The 18,234-nt window shown below is 48.7% G+C and overlaps 1 protein-coding gene across 7 annotated transcripts in view; it reads right to left on the reverse strand.

Moving 5' to 3' along the window:
- Positions 1-18,234, reverse strand: part of LOC126520591 (carboxypeptidase D-like) — a 175,100-nt gene that overhangs the window by 35,351 nt on the left and 121,515 nt on the right. The window lies entirely within an intron of this gene.

The raw sequence follows: 18,234 nt of genomic DNA on the forward strand, positions 1-18,234 counted from the left end.
TGGCACCACTACTGCTGTAACGAACTATTAGCAAAAATACCGTGCGCCCTAGATAACGTTAGCCAAGCTTGAAGCTTAAAAAAAAAAAAGGAAAGGAAATGTTGGTACAATGCACGGTTCTGAGACTTATATGGTGTTCGGTGATCTGTCATCTTTTGCCAGCAAGATAGATTTATGTCTTGGCTAACTATAAGATAGATTAAATTGAATAAATTAAACAAACAACTTCTCTAGCGTTAGTTACTTGGGACATCCTGTTTATAAATATAGACTAAGGGCGCGAGGAAAGATTTTCGGAAAAACTGGGTACTGAACTGCACAAACGTTCAAAGTCGGATCCTTATACGAAAGAGGAAGGTATGTTTATACAAAAGTCAGAAATCATCCGCAAATACGCTGAAGTATCTTGGCCCATGTTCGCAACATCGTCCGTCCAAGCAAGAGCAATTCGTAAAACAACGCACGTACAAGGTGATCGTGAAAGCGCAGGAGGTGATAGCGAAAATTCGCCGTCAACTGACAAACAGGTCTTACGAATGAAAAAAGAAAACTGAGAAAATAAAGAAAAGCTCTTCGTGGATCCGGTTCTCGTTCGTTGGCGAGCAGACGCCCTGTGTCTTGGCATAGAGTCAGGGTAATACATGCTGCTCGCATTAATGTGAATGAGATGGTCGACAACAATGGCGAAGCCATGCTCCGACGCGGCCGTCGAAGAAAGCGGCGCCCCGTTGTGCGGAGCGGTCCGAATTTAGGCCACCCCGGTGCGGCGTTATTTGCGCTGCGCGATCAGCCGGAGGGTCGCCCTTTGCGCTTCGCCTCCGCCGAAATGCGGCCGGTGGGTGAAAGCCGCGACCCCCTCCTGGTCGGCGCGAGCGCGGAACCAATCTGCGACCACCATGCGGCTTAGCCTGTGGCGCGCGAGCGAGCAGCGGTGGGAAGCGAGCGGGAAGGGCCCCGGCAGCACTTCGACGCCAGCGATGCTCGGCCATTTTATGACGCTATCACGGGGACACGCACGCGAAGGTGCGCGGATGCCGCAGGTTCCATCAAGTCTGCCGTCGGCGCCGATGTTGCCAAGGTGTACGAAGAGGAGCTCTCTCGACGAGTTAGGCATCTGAAACACTTATCTGCTGCTGAGCGATCGGCTGCGCTTAAACGAGAGGCACTGAAGTGAAGCGGCCAGAGAGCCGAGGGATGAAGCCGTGTAATCAACAGCGCATGCATATTTGGGACCTAAAGGCAGCGCACGTCGTGTTCTACTGAAAACTCTTGCACACATATATATATATATATATATATATATATATATATATATATATATATATATATATATATATATATATACATACACACACACACCTCAAAATAGTTCGTACGAGGCCCGTTGCCCGGTCTCTACTTCCACCATTGCACATGTGCAACGGCTCCTCGAGGTGCAACGGTGTAGCCGGGAAGAAGGAGGAGGACGGGGGGGTCACAGTAGGGACGTGCCTCTCTCCCACCTACCCATCCTTCCGAAATTTTTATGTACCAGGATGCCGCCTGCCCAGCACCCCCGCACCCACTTCGTCCCCCTACCGAAAAAAATTTCCAGAAACATCGGTTTGAAATTACTATCTTGTACCTCTGATTCGCGAGCAGGCTTCCGAACGAGACACAAGCTTCGCCTTTCGACCAGTTTCGTAAATTTCACAGCAGCTCCCATCACCTCCAGGACCGTCGAGACCGATAGCCGCGGTGACACTGAGCCTGCGTCACCTGGCAAAGCGTGCTTCGCGCGCCTCATGTGGGCCCAGGTGCAGGCACGTTGTTCGCACGGGGCATGCGCGACAGCGCGGACGGGTTGTCGAATCGCGCTTCGCTCGCACCCGGCGGGGCTCCCGAAGCGATACAGTTATCGCGGCATTAAAAAGCGATCGCCGCTTTGGTATAGTGCGCCTGCCGGCCGTCGACTTTTCCGGCGTAGATTTCCACTAGCTGCGCGCTCCACGCTTCGCGGAACTGCAGCGGCACGGCAGAGGAAGGAAGCCCGCACTGCGGCTTCCCAGCACCACAAAGGCCTCCCAGGTGTGTGTGTGTAGCCGCGGCGCTCACATCCTTTGCCGAGCGTGTAACGCTTCTCTTTGACGACGTCGATTTCTCTCTCTCTCTCTCTCTCTAATGTTGCGGCAACTACGAATGCCATGGAATGCAGCCGCATTGCAGAATTTAGCGCTCTGCGGGAAACGTTCATATCGTAGCTACGATCGCAATGACGCGAGGATCGCGCCCTAGGAACTTAGCGATTCAACGGGGCCACTTCGAGTGTGGAAAGAGGATGCGAGCGCTTCGGCGTGGTATACGCCTGCTTGCTCGCTGGCGACTTTCGCTGAGGAAAGTTGCCTTGCGTAAATAGCAGTACAGTGTTCACCGCATACCCTATACGGCCCCCGTATCTCCGCATTTCAGTCGTTGGTGTAATAAACCCGTTTTTTTTTTTTTTTCAGAACTGCTAGTATAGTTCTCAGTGTACTGGCTATTCTATACGCCATCGTATATAGAATCTGAAAATTCGCCAGCCTCACTTGAACACGTGAACAGGCTGTACGGCAATCGATTGCTTCGATTTTAAGAGCTTTCACGTTGGTCAAAAAATCTCTTATTCGTGCTTCGTGACGCAAAATTGCACAATTTCCCCCCCGGTCTATGCATTAATCCAATCTTTTTGAGATAACGGCTATCCGGTGTGCGCGTAGCGGCTCTCGGTCATTCAAAAGCCAACTCACCGTACGAGCAGCGTTTCAGAACGTCATTGACGTCATCGCGAAGGACCACAATCTCCCGTGAGCCTCACATTGCAAATCATTCGAACGGTGGCTGACCGGTAGCCCCATAGCTGTGCTACTCAGATTTGAGCTTTATTTTCTTTTTTTCTGGCGGCTTTGTCAATTTAGCGTGTATTCTCTACAGCAATATGCTTACACATTGAATCACCTTGGCATATAAAGCAGAGCACGGAAACAGGATACAAGGGGCAGTACTTTGTGTCGTGTTTCCGTGCGCTGCTTTATACGTCACGATGATTGGTCACCCCCAACCCTCGAGTTTGCTCTATACACTGAAGTTGCACATTCCGATAGACGCGCTTTTCTTCACCACCAAGCGGTTCGCAAAGCTCGAGTCGTGTCTGCAGTCCCGCGTCACCACACAGGCGAATGTCAAGGCGGCGATTCGATAGAATTCCCTCCATCAACCGGCGGCGTGTTTCTCACCCGCGAGGCACAGGCACGCGCTGTGAACGACCCGCTGCGTCACACAACCTCAGCATGCGTGTCTCTCTGATGGTTGCTTAACGCAATCGGCTGCCCTCTAGAGGCGTCGCCGTCGAAAGTAACAGATCGTAGTCTCGGCGTTTGAGAGCACGACTGAAAACCCTATAGGCACAGCAGGCACGATAACTGCCACTGCACGCGCGGTGACGGGGTACTCATTTTGTTTATGTATGCATGTGTACGCCGCATCGGGGGAGCCAGCAGCGCGTAATGTATGCGTGTGCACCCGCCATGCAACGCACACACTCGTTGCATGGCGGGTGCCGCCCTGTCGACGGCGGCCACAGGTTGCGTCGGGCGCCACGCCCAATTGGACTTTCTGGGACGACCGTGTATACGCCACGGGGCCCCAATAATACCGTGCAGCGTTACGGGAGCTATACGAAGATCAATGAGACAATCGTCTGCGAGCGGCATCCAAAAGTGGCGCCTTTTGACAACATGCTTTGAAGGAAAGTGGCTGAAGGAAAGAGTTGTCGCAAGCGACGCAGACTGTGGATCAAACATGTGACGTGCGCGTGAACTCCTTGCGAGAGAAAGCTGTACCGTTAAGCCATCGCCTTCCGCGAAGCTGTATCAGGTTCCCTGTGTTTCCTTGAAATGTACTACATTCGACGATTATCTTTACGTTAGTAAGTTCTTTTATTTACTACCGTGAGAAAGCCATTAGAGGGCGACTAGTTCTCTTACTTCGATTTCAACAAAAAAGAAGCGCCTGCCACTCGTAAACACGCATGGTATGCGGCAGCAATTGTTCCCGCCTGAGGGTTTAAATTGCAACCACGAGGTTCCAGCGATGTTCCTCGTTCAACCACTTTATTCTACCTCGAGGTCAGTGTCACCGACAAGCTGTCATTTTTCGGCGCCGAGTCGGTGCGTCTATGTTATGCCGCGCAATTGTAGCGCTGTAATCAATGCCCATCGATATAGCTTTTGTGACATTGAACTTGGCAGGCTGACCACACATAGCGTATTTCTCTCGTGGTTGAGTGCAGTTGCGCAGAACGCGCGCGGATATTTCTGCGCGGCTGCAGACCGCGTCACACTGCGCGAGCCACGCGAGCGGCCACTCGGTGCTCGTGTATAGATCATGCCTTCGCTATAACGATTGCAGCCTCGCGAACGGGTGCCCTACTTAGTTTCAAGAGATTCTGGAATAGCCACGAGTACTATCGCGAGGCCAAGCCACAGTTGGGGTCACACGCTACGTGGCTCGTACGAAAAAAGTAAGGAAACAGTAACACTCAAATATGCGAAGAGGACATGGTTAGGTTATGTCGAGTAGAAAGTCACGAGATAGTAGCGACATGTGAAACATACGATATTAGAACATTGGTCTGGCACTTGGCATTGTCCGTATCGGACGCGCGTATACCTTGCAGCAGCCTCGAGGGACGCAAGGTGCGCTCGCGTTGTGCGATGCGAAGTTGACGCAGACGGGCCCTCCTGACTTTCCTCGGAGCTGAGCAGTTACTCTGCGCGTGCGGCACAAATTAACCGCGTTGGCTAAAACTAAGATGAGGTGCGGAGCCCTTCAGCATACGTATGACTGCCTCTGAGGTATATTCAAACATTAATGACATACCACGCGTATACGTAAAGGTACACCCTCCTCACCTGTGGTGGGGGCCTTTCTATATAGGTACTGTATCTAACGGTGCAAACTAATGTGTACATTGCGTCGCCATTCCCTGATGTAACTGCTGCGCTTTTATTTTACGAAAACACGCGAAAGCCATCACGACTGATTGACGCCGGACGTGTCGAAGTTATCGAAGAGCCCAGCAGAGCTCTGACAAATAAAAATAAAAAGCAAGAGAAATGTTCCCGCCCATATACCCAGCGACGCTCTACGTGATGGTTGTGCCACAGCATCTACAGGCAGTAACGTAGCAGCCAAATGAAGAAACCAAAGGCTTAACGAATGGAACTGTTGAGAGCATTACTGGCCAGCACAGTGACCATCGAAGCTGTCAAAACACGCGCCCCTGATTATAAGCGAGCGAAAACAAACACATCACTGACTTGCGTTTTTTTTTATTTGCTGCTCTTTTCGTGGTCGCGTTCTCTTGCAAAACAAAAGGTTTTGCGAGTTTGACCTGCTTTTATCTTCCCAAATCGCGTAATTCGAGAATAACGAACAACCGGATATATCAAATTTCGCCGGCCTTAAAAGCATCTTCCGATGGGCATGCGACATTCTTTTCTTTTGCTTTTCCTTTTTGCGATCTCGATAAGAGCATCCTGTTTTCACGCTGTGTGCGTTCCGTCACGTCGACTGATTACCGTAATGGACAGCAGACTATACGGGTGGTCGAGTGCGTACGCAACGGAGGAACGCAGATTACCGGACGCGCTGCAGGCCTTTCACAGCGCTGCACGGCTTCGGCGACAGCGTCCTTCGGGGAGCCGCAACGACCTTCTCCTCACCGCAGCCTCCAGTTGGCCTGCGCCGACCGCTGCCGGTCGAGCAGCGCCCATCTCAGCTTTCGGCATCTGTTACGCGCTGTCCGCGCTCTTGATCGCTTCCTCCACATCCCTCCGCTTCCGCTGACTCACACGCCGTTCTCTTGCGCATCTTCTTCTTGGCCGGGGTGTAACGTTACCGTTGAAAGCTCGTCACTGCGGCGTTTAACCGAGACCCATACTAAGCGTGATATTTCAATACATTTATATTATTGCGGAGGAAACGAATAATTTACACACGTGAAACCCTCGCTCGGTATTATTAACGAGCGCGCAATTCCCCTCCCTACCCTCCCCCCCAAAAGAAAGTAAACGTTTGCAAAAAGATTACTGCTCCACGAACAGATCAAAATTGTTAAGCACAGCGGATAAAAGCTCCTTTGTCTGTTTGTTGAAACAGGCGAAAATTCGTGACAAGTGAATAAGTTACGGGGTTTTACGTGCCAAAACCACGATCTGATTATGAGGCACGCCGTAGTAGGGGACTCCGGATTAATTTTTACCAGGTGGGGTTCTTTAACTTGCACCGTAATCTAAGTGGGCGGGTGTTTTTGCATTTCGCCCAGCTCTAATGTGAATGATGTGCATTGTTCCTTTAGTGTAATAAACAGTGCATGTTTAAATAATCGCAGTCTTTGTCTTCCCCTCTTTGTGTGTTTCGTCTACGGCAATATTTCTATAAATGTCCCCCGAAGTAACCGTTGAATGTGACGCGACATTTGCCTAATTTGAAGACCAGCGGCCCCATGTGGAACGTGTCTCCGCCCGTTTGAACCTGGGCTTGAAACAATAGAGAGTTTTAGAATAGGGGCCCCTAACGTTTCGGGGCCCCAAATAAATAGCGTCGAAGCCACTGCGCATGCGCGAGACGCAAACTGCGTTTCGGTTTTGCGTCGGGAACGCTATTTCACCGATTTAGCGGGAGCCCAAATAGCGGCCCCAAAAGCTTTGCGTCAGCAAACATGGCGGCACCCATCGAAGCGAGGGCTCTAACCTAGCACCAAACTGGGTTCAATTCATGGTAACGCATGAAGTTCGCAAGCTAGGAGAAGTGACTGCGGTTATCGCTTTCTCTCAACTATAGCACGTGTTATGAAGAGTGATTCCGTAGACGCTGCCGATTCCGAATTCGATTGTGGATTTTATCGCTCCTAGGCCTAACACGGCTAAGCTTGGCTGGTGAAGGCACGTAAAGTTGGTTTGCTCAAAACTAAGCGCAATTAATTGTTTGCTGCTTACAGAACAACCTCTAAATTGTAATTAAACGCGAATACTCGCAAGCTTAAATTACTATTCCTATCATAAAATGGTATATTTTATTTAAATTATTTCTAATAGCTTTTCTTTGACGCCATAGTGGCGCTGTCAGTGCAAGACGCTATCCGCAAACGCAAAGCCCTATTCTAAAGCTCTTCACTCCTGCGTGCCCCAACGCTAACACCCGCAAAGCTCTTTGGGGCCCCAAACTATTGAGGCCCCTATTCTAAAACTCTCTAGTAGCGCTAACGATGGAAACGAGAACTGTGGACACAGGATGCTCGCTAGCTGACAACTCAAGACGCAAGTATTTTATGTGTTCACTGTCCGCGCGGTGAGTTCGATGGGAGAGTTAGCTGTTGGGCTATAGTCGGTACAAGATTCTAAAGAACGGGACAAGTGAGGCACACGCTTTCTCACTTTCTTTTTTTACTTTCTTGTCCCGTTCTTTCCGCAGTTTTTTTTTTAAGGATATGTTCGATATTTTTCAACAAGCCCTAAGGCCTTAAGCTGTTACTCCCCGCTGGCTAATCCTGTGAAGGTGTTGTTTTTCGCGATGTTGTCGTCTAGCGTGTTTCACCAGTACCCCAACTCTACCAGCTTTCTCCTTATATTGAATTCAATTCAAACCTGTTTGAGCTGAATTCAGCGGTTTTTCTCACATAATTTCACTGAATAAGATCGCGTGGATATGGAGCCCCTCGCCGTCCCTGTCGACAGGCAAGCCCCGCGTTGCGTTACAATCGGCAAAGCACCGCTCGCTGTTCTTTCTCGTAGGCGAGGCTGCAACGCGGTGAGCACGTGGTCCTTAGCTTGGCACTGCGACGTCGTGAGCCGCGCCTAATGCGACGCCGTCATCTCGCGGTGCACCGTCGCTCTCCGCGTGCACGCAGGCACTCGGTTGGCAACGTCGCTGCCTTATCGCCTCATGACACGGCGAAGGCACGGATACCCCTTCCTTCCGATCACGTGCCTGTTTGTTTGCCGCGGCCAGCCATTTGCAATCGCCAAGGCACTCGGGGATGGCGAACGAAAGCGAGTTTAAAGGGGGGGGGGGGCTTCAGCCTTGAAAACAAAGTGTCTTGTCCTCCCCGCACACAAACCTTCTCGCTTGCATGCGTCCTACTCTGGCGGAAGCAAGCTGGCAAGCCGTGTTTGTGCACGCGTGCATAGCCGCGGGCCTGTCGCAATGCTTGCAGGATTCCCCTGCGGGGTTTACTCCCTCCGTGCAGCACGAAAGACGCGCGTCCGAGGCTGCGACAGGATGTAAGCGCGTCGGTTACTATAATCGCCGTTTCTCGAACGGGTTCAGACGATTTTGCGTCGATCCTTCTTACGAGCCTGAATGAGCAGAATGTGACCAATGGACTTAATATCTTGTTATGTTGTGCTCAGGTGCGGAGAGCTCAGTGCAGGTTCCGTCCGACGAAGCGAATTAACGTTGGAGGGTATTCAATTGAGATTTTCCTTTTTGGTTTGCAGTCGGCTTCGGGGCATACAATGCTGCCTTAAGAGCTCAGTCACGTTAGCTGCGTACAAGATATATATTGTGGCAAGCACAAAAATGTGCACGCTTAACCCTTTTGCATAGTCATGAGTTTAACGAGTTCTATCGATTACGCTAACGTCTACGCTACGCAACTTGGTACAAGTTTATTTTTGCCTCATTCAATGATGAACGATAAGATATATTCGTTAGGAAGCTGAGTTGATTTACTTGGTGAGCGAATTTGAGGCGGTGGTCGGCTCCTTTGGCGCCAGTGACACGACGGATTCGTCATCCGACGGATGTTTATAACAGGGCACCCTACGAAGCTGGTTAATTTTAGCCAGTGACGTGGAACAGACCGGAATGTAATGTTACTCGGGACTTCTCAGGGCCAACAGCATGGCTCAGAAATTTCTTGAGATGACTGCGGCGTTCATGCTTGGAACGAGTGACGCGTGTCGTAACAATTCGTGGAACAAGCAGGGTGTGTCCAGATGGAGACAGTCCCAAAAAGGATGCCAGCTATTCTTTCTTTATTTCAACTAAAATTTTATGAATCGGAAATACCTCTCCGTTAATCGGAGCCAAGCCTACTATTTATTTGTTTCAGCACGAACGAATCTCAACCGAGAGCAGGTGGAAAATGTGGCTTATGCAATTGCACGATGTTCCGACACAATGTGCTCAGTACGGAAGAAGCACGTGAAGCAGTTAAAAAACTAACCATTCAGAGGTAGAAGAAAATTCGACCGAAGGTGAATTTCAGGTAGAAATCCCATGATTAGCCGCCATATATTCATCCTCGGAGGGGAAGAAACCAGCGATTCCCCCAGTTATCTGCTGTCCGTCTGCTTTGTGTTCACCTTGCCTCGTAGAAGAAGCAACGGAATATTTATGAACCACACGGGCGTCCGAATGAACCCTTTCTTTTCTTTTTTTCGGTGCTCTCACGACGCTTGAGTCGCTTGCACCATGACATTAAGTTACGGACCTTGCAACTTAATGAACCTCTTCCCTTCTGCCTAATCCAACGATTGAAGAATCCATCCTCAGCGATTGGGGCATTGCAAACACTTTCCAATGGTTCGCCCGAAAGCTGCGTCGGCCTCTGCATGTAGCTAGGCATGAGCTTTCGGAGAGGCGTCATCAGAAGCCAGACCAAAGGGGTCAATGTGTGCTACGCGCTTGCCTTGAACCGACAGCACGAATACAGGACTTGGGTCTATACAGCCATCTAAATAAAGTTTCATCTCTTTCGAACACATACGCCCTACAAAGAACGCACGCTGGGAGCTACGGGGGTAACGAAAAGCGAATTCATAACTGACTCACAAAGGAGGAACCCCTTCTATAGAGCGGGGCCGTTAAAAATAAACGCGCGCCCGTCGACCTGCCCGCTTCTGGTTCACAAAGCCACCCAGCGCTGTTCCGCCTGACCGCTGCGCGCATCAGCGGCTGCGCACGCGCGCACGCACACAGAATGCACGCCATTCGTTCGGACGGACGTTACACGTCAGGAAGCGCAGGCGTCCGCGAAAAGGCCTGCGCTCGCTCGCAGTATGTGCGAAGGAAAGCGGTGGCGGTAGTAGAACTATCAATGCGGCCTTCGTCGCATATTCTCGTACACAAATGTGTTGCGTACCTTGGCCCTCTATAAAGATATAGATTAGAAAGGGACCCATGCCCCGCTTTCTTGTTTTAGATCAGCCTATAACGGTGATCCTCGCGTATTCTATGGGTACACCGCCAAACGAGCGGCTTCCCTGCTCTGTTCTCTCTCCTGGGGCCACGTGTTCAACGAGTGTCGTTGCACCTAAGTTTCCCGGCTAGTGCCAGCATCGTTGCGTGTTGTGCAGCGAGAAAAGCAGCGCGTGCCGGTGTTTGATGCGCGGCCTCGAGCGCTGTTCGCTGTCACGTTTATGTTCGGTTGGTTGTTATTTGCGCGTGTTTATGAGCTCCTGTGAGTGAAAATTAGCAGTGAGCGAGCATATACGTGAGCGAGCATACATCTGCGAGTGCATGCGCAATGACTCTTCTCTCCTTCTTCCTCCTTTGCTTCACCCTTCCCCATGTGTAGGGCAGACAGCCGGGCGATAGCATGGTTAACCTCCCTGCCTTTCCTTCTTGTCTCTCTCGTATTCACTTTTCTTGCCCTTAGTGGACCGCGATGAATTGGGTAGGGAAGGGGCGGTGTGGAAAGGAAGGTGAGAGAGTGCCGATGAGTGGTCAACGTATTCATCTGCATGGCTGATGCTCTGGACGCTACGCCCGAGATGAAGAAACCTGGTACCAGCGGCTGAGGCCTCAGGGTCATACAAGAATTCGCGTAGCGAGAAGCTAGCTGGAAAGCCGGCCTTGGAGCACGCATGCGACGTTTAGAGCGCTCTCACGCCATACACAGGTCTTTTGGCTTCTTGAAAGGAATGTCGGTACTGCTAACTGCGTGACCAGAGGCGTATTTACGAGGAACTTTAAATCAGCTGCTCCAAGTACGAATTAATTTACGGTTATGTATTAGTATTTTTATTCGTATATGTCTTGGTAACGGACCATGCTAGTAGTTTTATGTTAGAGCAAGGTATCAAGACGACCTAATGCGGAACTTTCTTTTGGAGTATAAGCGTCGACAGATCTAAATCAGTGTCCCAAGTACCCTTTCACGCTGTGCCTCGTATGATTATGACACATATCGTCCGTGCAAGAAGTTATGAGGCCACATATCGTTCATATATTTCTGTTCACTTATTGACCCCAAGAGCCCACTGGGACGCATAGGTAGGACAAGAACAAGCACGAAATTAAAGGGAGCAAGCCAGATATTCAAATGAGTAGCAAGAAGGTCGGCGGCACTCAAATCCTTAACTAGAATATTCTACATAAACAAAATCAACAAAGTAAGATAGTTAGAAAATGACACTTATTAATAAGTTTTTAACGCCGATCAAAACGAAGATTAATCTTTTAGTGTGGCTAGTTCGGCGACAGTAAGTCCAGGTCTAGAAGTGAATTATCTTAGGCTCAAAACATACAGCGCTATTCATGATGATTCAGTGGACGCCTGTCGTTAAAAAAGGAACAGCAATCTATCATCCTACAATTTTCAGTAGCGACATGTTAAACATGTACGTAGTTTCATGACGAAATTTTCATTCTATTCCGATACTGAAACTTTACGAGACCTAGCCACAAACCACTTCTGCAGGAAAAAAAAAAAAAAAACTAACTATCCCCCTCACCCTCTTTACACATTTCGTGCAAAAAAAAAGAAAATAAAGAAAGAAGAGAAAAAAAAATCCGAGGACACCTAAACACTTCTTACGAGTTGTGAATGCAAAAGCATGAATAACCAATTGAACGCCGCTGAGCGGTCCTTCGAGTTATGGACTCCTCGCGGGTAAGCGAGCGCATTGAGACGCTTGGCGCGTGTCGAGTTGGCCTTACCGAGGCGCTAAATTTAATCGATTAAATTTAGCATGTACGGGAGTGACGCAGCCATCGAACTTAAAGTACAGGTAGCGGCGAATATGGTGGAAGAGTATGCGGCCAGCAGAGGCTTGGCGTGCTCGCCACAGAAATCGGAGCTGTTAATCATTGAGCCAAAACATCAAAGGGGACACGCTGGGAGCAGCAGACCCATCACTGTTTTCGTAAACGGAAATGAGGTTCCCAAGGTGGAGGAAATAGGAATTCTGGGCATGTATATCCAGAGAAATGGATGCAACCTCACGACAATCAAAAAGCTAGAAGGATACGCGGCGCAGGTCACGGGGATCTTTAGGAGAATTTCACTCAAAGGCAGGGGCCTCAAAGAGAACAGCCTCCTCAGACTCATACAAGCCTTGATTACCAGCCGTATAGCGTATGCCACGCCGTATCTTGTGTTTAAACGAGAAGAAAAAGGTAAAATAGATGCGATCATTAGGAAGAGCATTAAGAGAGCCCTAGGGCTCCCAGACTCGACCTCGACAGACCTCCTGCTCAAAATGGGGGTTCACAACACGCTAGTTGAACTCACTGAGGCAGTACGAGTGTCTCAGTTGGAAAGATTAGGCCAGTCTAAAACATGGAGCATAACCATGGAATGGGTAGGAATTCAATGCGACAGGGGTGCCCCGACTGACAAGAAAGACGTACATTCCGTTGGACGTGCGTAAACGCTTCCGAATCGCCCCCCTACCTAAAAATATGCATCCTTTCTACAACAAAGAAAGGAGAGCTCACAGGGCTAAGGCTCTAGTAAATAAACTTAAAAACACACCGGCGCATAACGTAGCGTACGTGGACACCGCTTGTGGCAGAGACGGGGCTGCGGTATCGACGGTGGTTGATGGCGACGGGTGCGTTAAGATAGCGTGCTCCACGTGCGCGAGGGACGCCTGTACAGCCGAGGAGGTTGCAGTAGCGCTCGCTTGTGCGGGTACAAAAGCGGCAGTAATATTATGCGATAACAAATTAGCTATTCGAAATTTTAACAAAGGGAGAATCTCTGAAGAAGCCCTCCACATTCTACTCAAAAACCCTCCCAGGAGGGACATAACTTTTATTTGGGTACCGGCCCATGAAGAAGTCCCAGGCAACGAAGCCACTCACGAGCTCGCCCGAGCACTCTACCACCGGGCAACTCTAGAGCAGCCAGTTCCAGGGATAAAAGATAGCATGATCACGTACAGGGAAAGTGTCGATCCCTACAAAGCCGAAAGAAGAATCTTTCCGCCTCCGCATCGGTCTCTCTCTCTGGAGGACGCTCGCATTTGGCGACGCCTCCAGGGAAACAATTATACATCACCACATTGGATCTACTTAACACAGACGAGGGACTATAACGACGCCCTCTGCAAAATTTGTAAGCAAAAAGGTACGCTAGATCATATAATATGGGAATATGCTGGCTCCCCAGGGGCCAAGGAAAACATTGACAGTAGACAAGCCTGGGATGCCTTGCTCCAGAGCGAGGCTGAAGACGACCAGCGTCGAGCAATCCGCCTGGCCGTTGAGGCCGTGAAGACTCACCGTCCTCAACGCGCGGGGACTGCTTCGTCCTCCCCCCCTACCTACGTGTAGGTTAAGAGGCGGGTACCCCAGCTCGGTGGAACAATAAAGTTTTCAATCAATCAATCAATTACCGAGGCGCAGTGAGAACGCAGGCGAGAGGTTTCGCGGACAAAAGAACGCGCGGATAACACAGGCTTCCAAGAGCGACAGCGAGGGTGACGAGGCTTTGTGGTGATGCCCTCTCCCCTCACGCAACACCTGGCGCGCTGGCGTAGCAGCGGGTGTTGACGACATGGTGCCGGTTTTCTCGCTCGATGGGCCATTAGACGCTTTCCCATCAAAACAGAAAGGAAAAAGAAAGGAAGCATATGCGCTATAAGAAGATAGCTTCGTGCAAGGAAGCTGTTCCAATGACGTTTGCGAGGTGTAGCAAGGTGACTTCCAGCAAGGCTTTAGTTCGGTGATTTTTAAGCTTTCACATTAATTCGCACAACATTTAGGAAAGCATGATAATGTATTTGATGGATGGAGTCGCAACAAAAAGAATGCAGCCATATTACCTCAAAAGGTTCGTAACGTCACCAGAGTATCACTCACTTCAAAGACAAGGAGCCGAGTAAATGTCTACTATGTATAAGCGAGATGACACAGTAACCACAAATGAAAGCGTTTGCGTCAGAAAAGGGGCACAACTGTGGAAGAATAACGATTGTTTGCTTACTTTCGGAAGATCGCTTAGTTTCCTCAGAACGTTACCACTGCGGGGCACATCCGACGACTCTATTTAGAGCGGTGCCCAGAAATCTGCCGCGGCTCCTCATCCGCGCAGATTTAAGTTTTCAGTCGGCTGCCTTCTTTTCGACGTCGATCAAGGGGTCGATATAACATTTTACTCTCTGCTTGCCTTGACAATATCGCGTTCATTGCTCTTGTTGCTCTCGATCTTGCCCGTCCTGAGGGCTTATACGAACAGCGGGTTTTGTTGTCCTCATAAGCAGTACACGACACAAAGAGGCAGTGATTAAAAAAACTCCGTGAACGAGGCATGCATTCATGCCGCCCCTGCAAGAAGCCTTTCATGCGCCACGTCACAGTTTTCGTGTTTGCCGGCTGCGCAAAACGTAGCGGGTTAACAAGGGCAACACACAACGGAGTCAAACAAGTGGACTTGATTGCGGGAGAATGCGAAAACGCCGCCTGTTGTAATTCATCGCGTATTCAACTGCAACTGCGTCATTGCCTCAACTGTGTTAGGAAACAGCTGAGGCGACCAAGTCGAACTCAATGTTCGTAATGCAATATTAAAGAATGTATAGCTATACAGCCGATATGCGCAATCAATTGCGGCAACAAAATGCGTTTTAAAAGAGCAGCTACTGAGACGAACAAAGCGCATGTGATTTATAGCTTCGATTTCGCGTCTTATAAATCTCCCGTTACTTTATTTCAGTACCCTGTGGGCTGTAATGACCTCTTATATCTAGAGGAATAAATATTGTACAAGCTGTCTCGGTGACGAAGCTGTCGCATTGAATTATATACGTGCCGATAAAGAAGAAACAACAAGAAAAATGCGAATCATATTTTAACTATGATACAGTTAGAGTAGAATAAAGGCGGCCAGAGTAATGTAATGAACGAAAAGAAGGGAATAGAGTAAAAGACGCGTTGCAAAAAGTAAAATAAGAAAATGCGATCGTGGAAGTCTGCAGCAATGTAGAGACGTTATGAGTGTAAGGAAAACGTCCCTGTGAAATTATTCTTTTGCTCTCCAAAGCAGAGGCCTACACTCACGGCGCATGCGCACGGTCCGTCCTTGTGACGTCATAGCACCGACGGTCCTCGTGGCTATGCGTAGGCGTCAGAACTGGATCAAGTGCGGATAACGAAAAACGCACGTTTGGGACCACTGGTAGATTTCCCGTGCTGTTCCTTACTCAGCCTCTACAGAGTGGCTGGCAAAGCTTGTTACTGTTTGTTAACTGGGACATTATACTGGTTCCCTACCGGATGACTGGAGGACGGCCGAAATCAAACCTTTACATAAATCCGGGAAAAAAAACACACATAGACAATTACCGACCAGTATCTCTTACATCTACATCATGCAAAATTTTAGAGCATATAATTCATAAACATATATTAGGTTTCTTAGAAGAGCACAAGGTACTTACAGATGTCCAACATGGTTTCAGGCATAGGTTTTCTACATGTACTCAGTTAGTTGAGACTGTTCACGATCTCGCACAGGCAATTAATGAAGGGAAGCAAACAGATATTGTGTTCATGGATTTTCGTAAAGCATTTGACAAGGTATCACATAACAAATTAATCCATAAATTAGGGTATTATATAAAAAATGAGCAGATACTTACATGGATCAGAGCCTATCTTACTAACAGACACCAATTTGTCACCTTAAACAATATTTCTTCTAACAATACAGAGGTTGCGTCTGGAGTCCCCCAGGGATCAGTTTTGGGACCACTTTTATTTCTATTATTTATAAATGACATAGTCGCAGAACTTTCAGTTTCCGTGAAACTTTACGCAGATGACTGTATTTTGTATGAAAAGATATCTTCTGTTGATGATCAGGTGCGTCTAAATAATGACCTGGCAAAGGTCACTGCTTGGTGCGAACAATGGCAAATGTCTATTAACTTTGGACAAACTGTTTTTATGAGAATCACACATAAGAAAGAACCTCTTCAATTTGCATATAATGTTGACAACGTATCTCTGTCAGAGGTAAGAGAGTACAAATATTTGGGCCTATGGATAACCAATGAGCTTTCCTGGACGAAGCACATAGATACTGTTGTTGCGAATTCCTTGCGTAAACTGTTTTTCTTGAGGCGCTCACTGAAATCATCTACGTCTGATGTTCGTTTACTGGCGTACAATTCCTACATTCGTCCGTTGTTGGAATATGCCGTAATTATTTGGGACCCATTCACTTTAACCAATATTAAAAAACTGGAACGTGTACAGCACAAGGTAGTTAGGTTTGTTTTTAGTTCATACGGCCGCGCGTCTGTTGGTGAGCTCGTAAGGCGCAGTGGATTACCCCCGGTGACTGTGCGCAACCGCATCTGTCGATTAAAGTTCCTCTTTCAACTTGTAAACGACCATTATAATGTTAACACTTCCAAGTTCTTTACTTACTCATCAGGTTATAACACGAGACGAAGGCATGCTTTATCGATAACCCCCATCAACGCACTGAATAACTGTTTCAAATATTCTTTTTTTCCTAGGACAATAACAGACTGGAATAATCTTAATTCTCATATTGTTACCCAGAATTCCTTATCAATGTTTGAAAAATGCTTGTAAATGTTATGAATTCGTGTGCGTTATCTGCTTGTATGTTTTTTTTTTTTGTATGTTATGTATTATTCACCAATGTCTGAAAATGCCTGCATATGTGATGGATTTGTATGTGTTTACATGCTTGTATATTTCTATGTATACCCACCCTGCTATGATATGATTTCAGATCGCAGTATCTATAAATAAAAAAATAAAAAATAATTATGAGCGAACCTTTTGTTGTCAAATATTCGAACATGCGAAGAAAAAAAATCCGTGTCTGCACGCGTAACTTTTTTCTAACGGTAGAGAGAGAATGAGAGAGAAGGCAGGGATGGTAACAAGAAATGCGCCTGGTTGGCTACCCTACGCTGAGAGAAAAGGAAAGAAGAGGAAGGCGGTGATTGGTGTGCACGTGCTCGGAGAGCACCACGTAAGGGCGCTCGCACGAGCCAGTCGTTCTCCAGAAGCTCAATAATGCTTTCACTGCCTTCAGGGCCGATGGTCAGTGTTTTAGTATAGTGTCTGTATACGCTTAGTGGACGATCATCTAGTCGCCCCAATGCATTGGACACTGATTGTATGGCGAATCAAGGCCACATCAGGTGGTCTGCTTTCTCCTCGCCGCAGCAGACATAACGCGTCAGGCATTCCAATTAGTGCTGAACAAGCTCTCGCGAAAGCAACCACCACCGACACGTGGGCGCCGGTCATACGGCGAGTCACCACGGGCGCCATTGTCACCATTCAGTTCGCTAGAGAGCGTACGCGGACACCGTCCGCACCCGAGGTATCACGGCGACACGGTGAACGAGCGGGTGATCCGTTCCAAAGATACTTTTCGTCACTTGAAGAATACAGATGCTGGAAGCTGACGCTTTCTGTATCGTACCGGGGCGCTTTCACCGGTGGTGATTTCCGCAGTCACATTTCGTGCTTTTCCTGACGCACCAGTACCGTAGGTGCATACCTATAGGCGCGACGAATTAATTCAGCCTTCGCTTTTATCACGCGTGCGTGCGCGGAAAAATTCAACGCGGCCGTGCACGAAGGCACGCACTGGTGGCAAGCGCAGGCATTTCGCCGGAGCAGCCGTTTCGCGCCAACGGATGCCGAGGGCCGACAACTGTGCGCCTCGGCCGACCTCCTCAAGTATAGTGGCTGAAAGACGTGCCGACTGCGTCAGAGCAAAAAGCTGCAGCGACGAAAACGCCAACGACGCGCTGACTCTTTAGCGATGAGCACTGATGCTTCGGCTACGTAATTATATTTGATAGATTTGAGACTTCAAAGTCTACGACAAGAGTTTGTGCTGCCCACAATCGCGGATAAAATTTTCGTTGTAAGCAGCGAGAGCATGCCGGCTACCTCCTGTCTCACAAATATATTGTCTGTAATCGGCTC

This window comes from Dermacentor andersoni, chromosome 3, assembly GCF_023375885.2.
Source record: "Dermacentor andersoni chromosome 3, qqDerAnde1_hic_scaffold, whole genome shotgun sequence".
Lineage (NCBI taxonomy): Eukaryota > Metazoa > Arthropoda > Arachnida > Ixodida > Ixodidae > Dermacentor > Dermacentor andersoni.